This window comes from Phyllopteryx taeniolatus, chromosome 9, assembly GCF_024500385.1.
Source record: "Phyllopteryx taeniolatus isolate TA_2022b chromosome 9, UOR_Ptae_1.2, whole genome shotgun sequence".
Taxonomy (NCBI): domain Eukaryota; kingdom Metazoa; phylum Chordata; class Actinopteri; order Syngnathiformes; family Syngnathidae; genus Phyllopteryx; species Phyllopteryx taeniolatus.
In genome coordinates, this window is record NC_084510.1 from 18,394,474 (window position 1) to 18,402,467 (window position 7,994).

General features: G+C 40.3%; 1 protein-coding gene across 4 annotated transcripts in view; it reads right to left on the minus strand.

The window, feature by feature from the left end:
• The window catches only part of LOC133483981 (G-protein coupled receptor 22-like), a 43,762-nt gene extending 41,191 nt beyond the window's left edge, over positions 1 to 2,571 (minus strand). For 3 of the 4 annotated variants that reach the window (XM_061785945.1, XM_061785943.1, XM_061785941.1), the window contains exon 1: positions 1,201 to 2,571. The gene's annotated coding sequence lies outside the window, so the exon portion shown is untranslated. The remainder of the gene's footprint in view (positions 1 to 1,200) is intronic. The other variant, XM_061785942.1, reaches the window with a different exon arrangement.
• Between the last annotated feature and the right edge of the window lie 5,423 nt (positions 2,572 to 7,994).

Sequence of the window (7,994 nt, forward strand, 5' to 3'; positions counted from 1 at the left end):
TATTACCCCACTCACTGTCGATGCTTCGTCACTCTGCATTATTTGCAGAACTGTTATTGGTTACTACTGACCACTAACTAACGTGCTTGAGGACTCTCTGCAGCATTCGCACATTTGTCATTGTATCACAATTATTGCACTACTAGTCGCTTTAAATTGCTTTAAATTACTTGACGACTCAGCATCATTCCCACAATCGCATCAGCATTACTGGTACACTTTCATTGCTCAGTGACTCGCCGTACTTGTGTTTTTATGTCTTAAGTGTCCATTTTGTCCTAGTGGCTGTTTGCTGTCATACTGGAGTGCCTCCAACTACCAGAGACAAATTCCTTGTGTGTTTTAACATACTTGACCAAAAAAGATGATTCTGATCCCATTTTGGTATTTTTATCTCTATTGTATTTATATATTGTTGATATTTGGTTACAATGTATTAAATAAAAATAAGAAATTACTGTAATGCATAAAATAATTCTTATTTTTAGTTTTGTTATAATTAATTCACTTATAATTAATACCAATTATTTAATAAAATGTATAAAACATAATATACAATTGTTTGAAAAATAATTGTTCATTATTTTATTTGATTATTTACAGTAAATCAATGAACTAATTATTTAATGAGATTCATTTTTATAAAATTAATTAGAAACTGAATGAATACATTTTAATTAAGCAATTTTAGGGCTTCCCCCCCCCCCCAAAACACAAAAAGAAATGCTCAGAGGGCTGGAAGAGAATGGAACATATTTGGCCCAGGCCATATTTTGCCCACCCCTACTGTAGTGCGAATGTGAATGGACTGACAAGCTGTATACTGTATGTGAATAGACAATGGTTAGAATTGTGTGTACGGTGGATATAAAATCTCTACACACCCCCTATTCAAATGCCAGGTTTTTGTGATATAAAAAAAATGAAACCAAGATGAATCATTTCAAAACTTTGTGCACTATTAATTTGTCCAATGATCTGTACAACTGAATTGGATTTTTAAAATATTTTTGCGAAGTGGAATAATTAATAGTGTAAAAGGTTTTGAAATGATTTATTCTGGTAGTAATGTTTATATTATGTACATGTGACTGGACAGACATGTTGACATTGTGTGCACGTGAATGGACAGAAACATTTGTGGCTACGCTCAACCTCAAAGGGACTTTGTGATGGATAGAAGATGAGACTTTCACTGACCTGTCACTTCAATGCTGCCTGTTTCCATTCCCGGCCCGTTCTTCCTGACCCTTGTCTTGGGCGCTGTGCTCTCTCTGGGTCCCACTCCCTTCTACAAGCGTTCAACCTGTCAGCACTTCACCTTGCCCACTCAGCCCTACGTAAGTGGCGCAGCAGCATCTGCTTCCTCCCTGCTCTCCAACCTGCATGGAAACTTTCCAACAGCTCGTAGTCATCGCCTCCCTAAACATTTGCAGACGGGTGTCAGAATTTTCTTTCACTAGACCAGCGTCTTAGGGTGCCGTTTGATGCTGAGGGCAGATTTACGTAGGTTAGGCCTGTCGGGGATGATATAATGAATAACTGAAATGAAGCCCCAAGGCGGAGGAATCCCAAGTCATAAATCCAAAGGAGATAATCCTGTGCAATGCTCACTAATCATCACTCTGAGAGCTCTTCTTGTTGTCACATTGCTTCAAAATGTGAGCTTTTTGCCAAATGACAATAATCTCACTCTCTTAAAAAATATCTGATAGATTTTGCATTCCCATGGATGGAATAACGCCAGCAACACATGTAAGAGAGAAGAACAGAGGTGACCGACCTCCAAAAAGTTCACGGCAAGGCCGCGCGTGAGGAGGAAGAGGAAGAGGAAGAGGAAGGGGCATGATGAAGGGAGCAAGTGTGAGAAGAGGAGGTTGTTGCTTCTGTCACAGTCCGGATCACTGAGACAAGTACGAACACGCACAACACAACTGTGTAAATATACGCTAATGGACATTTTGTATGATAATTACAATTGACAAGGTTATACAAAGCTTTACACATATTATACACATCATACACTATGATAACAAAACAAATGAGACACATTATGTAAAAAAATATTAGTTAAAACAGACTGGATTGCCTCAAGCAAGGTACACACTTACTGTTAATTGGGCCTAATTTAAGCATTTTCCCTTTCTCACCTTATGATGAAGTTGCAAAGGCTTAATTCTCAGATGTCGCTTGATGATTGTCCTGAGCGATTATCCTGAGTTGTGGGGTGTGTTAAGCGGGCTTTTCCTCCCTGATCTGCTCAGAAAACTGTCGGGGCCGACAATTATAAAAGTTAAACCTGTTCAACATTTTGGATTGCAAATCCTTATGTGTGTTGGCAACACTGAGTTCACATTAATTTGAACAAATATAGGGGGTAAAATGTACACACCTTAATTAATTAATGTTGATTTAGATAGTTCTGTGGGGAGGGTTTAGGAAAGCCTTTCTCAGTAAAGGCAAGTTTGCAAAATAAAGGCTGACAAACTGACAAAGTGCTCCAGCAAATGTCATATTGTACGCTAAAAAACACAAACATGAGTCATTCGTCCTTTAAAGTCCTTTTTGTGTATTCTTCACACACTGTGTGCTTTTGAGAGATTTCTTATACTCTACTTCCATTCCACTCTCTTTGCGTTTATGTGCTATTCTCCGTAACACTTTAGCTTCCCTCCGGGTGTGATATGTGCTACTTAAATAAGCCTTACCTCCTTTCCCGCACTAAAAAACTTTGGACTATGCGTTGCAAAGGATTTTCATCTGGGGAACATTGTGCAAGTCAAATTTGAATGAATCAATAGGCAATCACTTAGGAAGGATGTGGCAGGTCGGTCGGGGAGCAGAGAGCAAAAAAAGTCAACTGTTTAATGTTCCCACAGGTCAGCAGCAACAGCACAATTAAGGGGATGAAGAGTTACATTGAACAGAGTACATTTTCAAGGCCAGGAAATAAGAGAGGATTGGGATTAGAGTGCAGGAGGGAAAAAAGAGGACGACATGAGTTTTTGTCTGAATTTGAGCAACTGGTGGTTAGCATTTCTGCCACACAAATATGAGGATTGGGGTTCAAGTCCTAGTTTTGCATGTTGTTTTCTCGGTGAAATCGCTTTACTTCTTGATTTTCTTATTACGCCAACAATTAAATCATCACTTTTGATGGCTTTAACAACATCAATAACTCATCATTTCTTAAAAATGGTTCTGGATGCTTGAAAACTGATTCCCACCAGTTTCCCAGATCGACTTGGTAAATCTGATGAAAATGTTCACCAAACTGTCAAATGGTTAACTTCTTATGGAACTTGTATAAAAGTAAAGAGTGTTAAAATGTTACTTCAAACATTGTCGGTACAGTTAATAAAGCTTTTATGATAGTAACAGTATTGTTATTTTATCTGTATTGCGATCAACTTCTTAAACACCTAACCTATAATTCCATTACAACAAGCTGGCAATTTTTTGACTTGAGTTCGTTGTCACATTTCTGTGGGGCCAATTATGTATTACTCGTGCACTCACTGTAGTTGTCTCGCCATGCTGCACTGTTTGCATATACTGGCCACTCATGCCAGAGTAGCATCTGCTCCATTTGCACACTGATTGAGGAGTATCTGTAACATTTGCACAACCAACATTGTCCCAGATTATCGCACTACTCGTCACTTTAAACCGCATACACTCCTTGAAGTCTCAGCGCCCCTTGCACAATGGTCATTGCACCGGACTATTGCAATATTAGTCATTCGAAATTGCTCTAAGTGCTAGAGGACTCTGCATCTTTTTGCACAATTGTTTTTTGTCAATGTCTTTATGTCTCCAAAGTGTTCTGTAAATTGACTGTCTGTTGTACTAGAGCGGCTCCAACTACCGGAGACAAATTCCTTGTGTGTTTTGGACATACTTGGCAAATAAAGATGATTCTGATTCTGATTATTTTCCTATAGAAATATAGATTCCTATATTCCTATCCAAAACAATAGAGGAGGACAAGTGTTACAAAGGCTCATGTTCCATTTTAGAGGTTCTACTGTATATGGTTCAATCTTAATTATTGAATACTTGGTTCATCCAGCATTCCATCGTTATTAACTAATTAATTAGGGTCGCAGGTGAGCTGGAGCCTATCCCATCTGACTTTGGGCGAGAGGCGGGGTACAGGCTGGACTGGTCACCAGCCAATCACAGATCCAGTACTTAAATCAAATTAATGTTTTATTGCCATATGTCAATCATTGTGGAGGTATTTGTGTGTTAATGGTTATTCCGTTTTCGATTAGATGCTACAAGTGTTTGCAATGTGAGAAGTTATCAGAAGGGTCAAACTGGAGCAGACATCAAGGTCTTGCATCTGTTTCCAACAAGCGTGACATTCCAGCATTCGCTCATTCCAATAACAATTTATTTTCAGCAATCTCTGCTTCCTAGCCAGCTGCTAAATTACAGATTACAGATTTGCTTATAGGCAGGAGAGAGGGGAAAGATGGAAGGAGCGCTGATGGGAGAGGAATGTGGGCCAAAGTAAGAAAAGCATCTCAGAATGGAAATACAGTTTAAGAGGGCAGATGAGAAATCCATCCATCCATTTTCTGAGCCACTTCTCCTCACTAGGGTCGTGCTGGAGCCCATCCCAGCTATCATCGGGCAGGAGGCGGGGTACACCCTGAACTGGTTGCCAGCCAATCACAGGGCACATACAAACAAACAACCATTCGCACGCACATTCACACCTACGGGCAATTTAGAGTCTTTTCAATCAACCTACTATGCATGTTTTTGGGATGTGGGAGGAAACCGGAGTGCCCGGAGAAAACCCACGCAGGCACGGGGAGAACATGCAAACTCCACACAGGCGGGGCCGGGGATTGAACCCCGGTCCTCAGAACTGTGAGGCTGACGCTCTAACCAGTCGTCCACCGTGCCGCCACAGATGAGAAATGACATATGAAAATGTTGCTTTACGTACCTAAAAATATCCCTTGAGAGCTTTTTAATAATGCTGAGGCAGAGTGACAGCCAGCTCATCAGAGCCATAATGAAGATAATATGCTAATACCTGACTCATATTCTGGGGTGGGAATAAAAACAGAAAGCAAACAACAACACAGCTACTCGTTTATCTTGAAGGGGAGATGGACACCAGTTGAGGTGGAGTGAGGACATGGGCAGGGAAGTTGGCTGTGTGGGAGAATGAGGGAGGGACGAGGGTGGCAACACTAGTACAAATAAAGACCTGTTTTCAACACAAAATCAAACAAATACAACATTTTCACACTCAATGCTCTGTTGTCACTGGGAGGCAATTCATGACTAGCAGTGAGGAAAAAGATGTACCCAGCAACACTCTGGACCTGCTAAAATATAACAATGAGTCCAAAAATATGAAAATGAGTCAAAAAGTTCTTCGTTGCATTAAGAGAAAGATTCATGTTTAATTTTGGGCTTGGCACAGCACTCATAGTAGCAACAAATATACTGTACGTGGGTTATTTTGTCATACATGCTATAATAAATACACTGTATAGAATCAAACAGAAAAGTGCAATGAATACGTGGCCTAATAGCATGCAAGATCCTGATACACAGATTTTTTTTTCATGCATGCATATTTCCATATATGTTTTTCTACATTTACTGAATACATACATATATATTGGTGTGTGCGTTTTTTCATCTAAAATGTATTCATTCATTCATTTTCCGTACCACGTATCCTCACTGGGGTCACGGGCATGCTGGGGCCTATCCCAGCTATCTTTGGGCGAGAGATGGGATACACCCTAAACTGGTCGTCAGCCAATCGCAGGGCATTAATCTCAAATTGTTTTAGATAGTCGATAATAATTCTGTTGCTGGATACCTACTCATCGAACTACTTACCTATGAAATCAGCATCTTGTAACAATTATTGTTTTGGACAAGTGGTAGAGCAATGTTATCCCGAGATCATGATTTGACCGTTCAAAATGGATGATGTTCTTGCATTTGGACATCATAGCACGAAACTGTGGGGGGGAAAAAATCTGACAATTTGGACTAGAAATACAAAATTTGAAATTCATGCAATCCTCTAGTTTCTTATGATCTAGTGATTCCAACAAACAGATCAACAATTGTCTTCTAAATAACAACTGAATCTATGACAAAAAAAAACATGATAATTACATCAAGTTGGGGTCTTAGGTCCTGTTACAAACACGTGGCGCAAACTTAAGTATTAATTGTTGCACCCAACAGATTGGCTCGGGTCATTTTCCAAAATTGTGTGCCCAGTTTGAGAAACCTTGGCGTCATAATTGAACAGCAATGAATACATTAAACTATTATTTCATTCTCAATTAGAGATGATCATGTTTTAGTCTCCTCACGTCTTGACTGTTGCACTTCTTTCTTCCACTGTTTCAACAAAAACTTCATGAGACTGTCTCGGATTAGTTTAGAATATTGCTGCTAGGCTTTTGTCTAGATCCCAAAGGTTCAGCCACACACATCACTCCCGTTCTGTCGCTTTTTCACTGACTTAGTTCATTTTCGGATTCAGTACATCATTTTAACAGTCACTTACAGAGCCCACGATGGTGAGACCCCTCCCTAATTAGTGGATCTGGTGTCATTTTATTGTGCCGTCAGGTCACTGCACTCGACTGACTGCCTTTTACGTACTGTCCCTCACACATGATTTAAGAAAAAAAACATGACAGAGCGTTGGAGTCCATTGCTCCCATATAATGGAATACACTTGCATTTCAGCTAACATCTGACTCTTCTATAGTCATTTGTGGGTGTAAAAGTAGTTCAAAATACATTTGTTTAGGCAGGTATTCCAGTATTATACAACCAAAAAAGCCTCTCACTCTCAACCCCCTCTCCCCCCAAAAAATAAAATAAAAATCACACACACACCAAAAACCTGTCACACACTTCTTAGTCGTGATAAAATTATGCAAGAAATTTTTCTTCTGAGTGAGTGGTAAATGTGAGTAATCTGAGTGTCATTATCTGCCAAACTGCTCTTCTTCTACTCATCCAGATAAGGTTTGTTTAGCCTCAGTTGAGTTCTGTTCTCTCTTGAGTCCCATGTAACACTTATGTAGTACAACTCGGACGTGTACTGACTGTGCTTGGGCCTGTTGAAAGTGCGGTTGAAAGTTCCTCTAGGAGCCCAGAGGTTAGCGCGGCTGCTCGGATCAATAGGATGTACAAATGCTGAGCTTGGCGCACAAGTAAAGGGCATCTGCTGTATGGGAGATCAAACATAACATGGGGGATCGGGGAATGTGCTGCCAACAGCACAGACAAGCTTTATAATAATAATCCTATCTCTCCTGGGATGCACTCACATACGGGATGTAGCCACGAGCGCCTACGAGCCTCGACAGGACACACACAAAGTAAAAATGACTTGACGAGCGGGTTGGAAAGAAAGATGGAAGTGAGGCGGATCATATGCTAATAGAAGTGAGAGGCTAAAAGTGAGACAGAGCACATTTCATCGCTATAGCAACAGCCTTTGTACTCGTGGAGGCAAGTGGGTAGCGAGTGGGAGGGAAAGAGAGCGAGAGAGAGATTTTGGCTGGCCTCTTGGTAAGCTTCTAGTCACGCATCTGTGGCCAACCAATCACCTTGAGGCATTAAACAGTCAAGGTCACACAGGAGGAAGAAGTAGTACAGTAACTCTTACACAAACACATGTACGCAATAGAAGTTCTCTCTCACACACTTAGAGAGCACCACCAGCTACTACCATGCATGACCTCTACTTGCAGACAAGATGCAATAAACTTAAAGATCTGCAAAAGTGCATTTTATCTGCACGATAATAACTGCCATGTTTGATGGGGTATTATTATTATTACTGAGGACCAGTGCCCACCATTATTGAAAAAAAAAGGTGGTGGGAAGTAATGATGTATAAAATACTTTTTTACTGTACCTACGGGGAGTTTGCGGTGTTAAAACTGTTAGCAAGATGTGAATGTAGCCTTACTTCACTAATT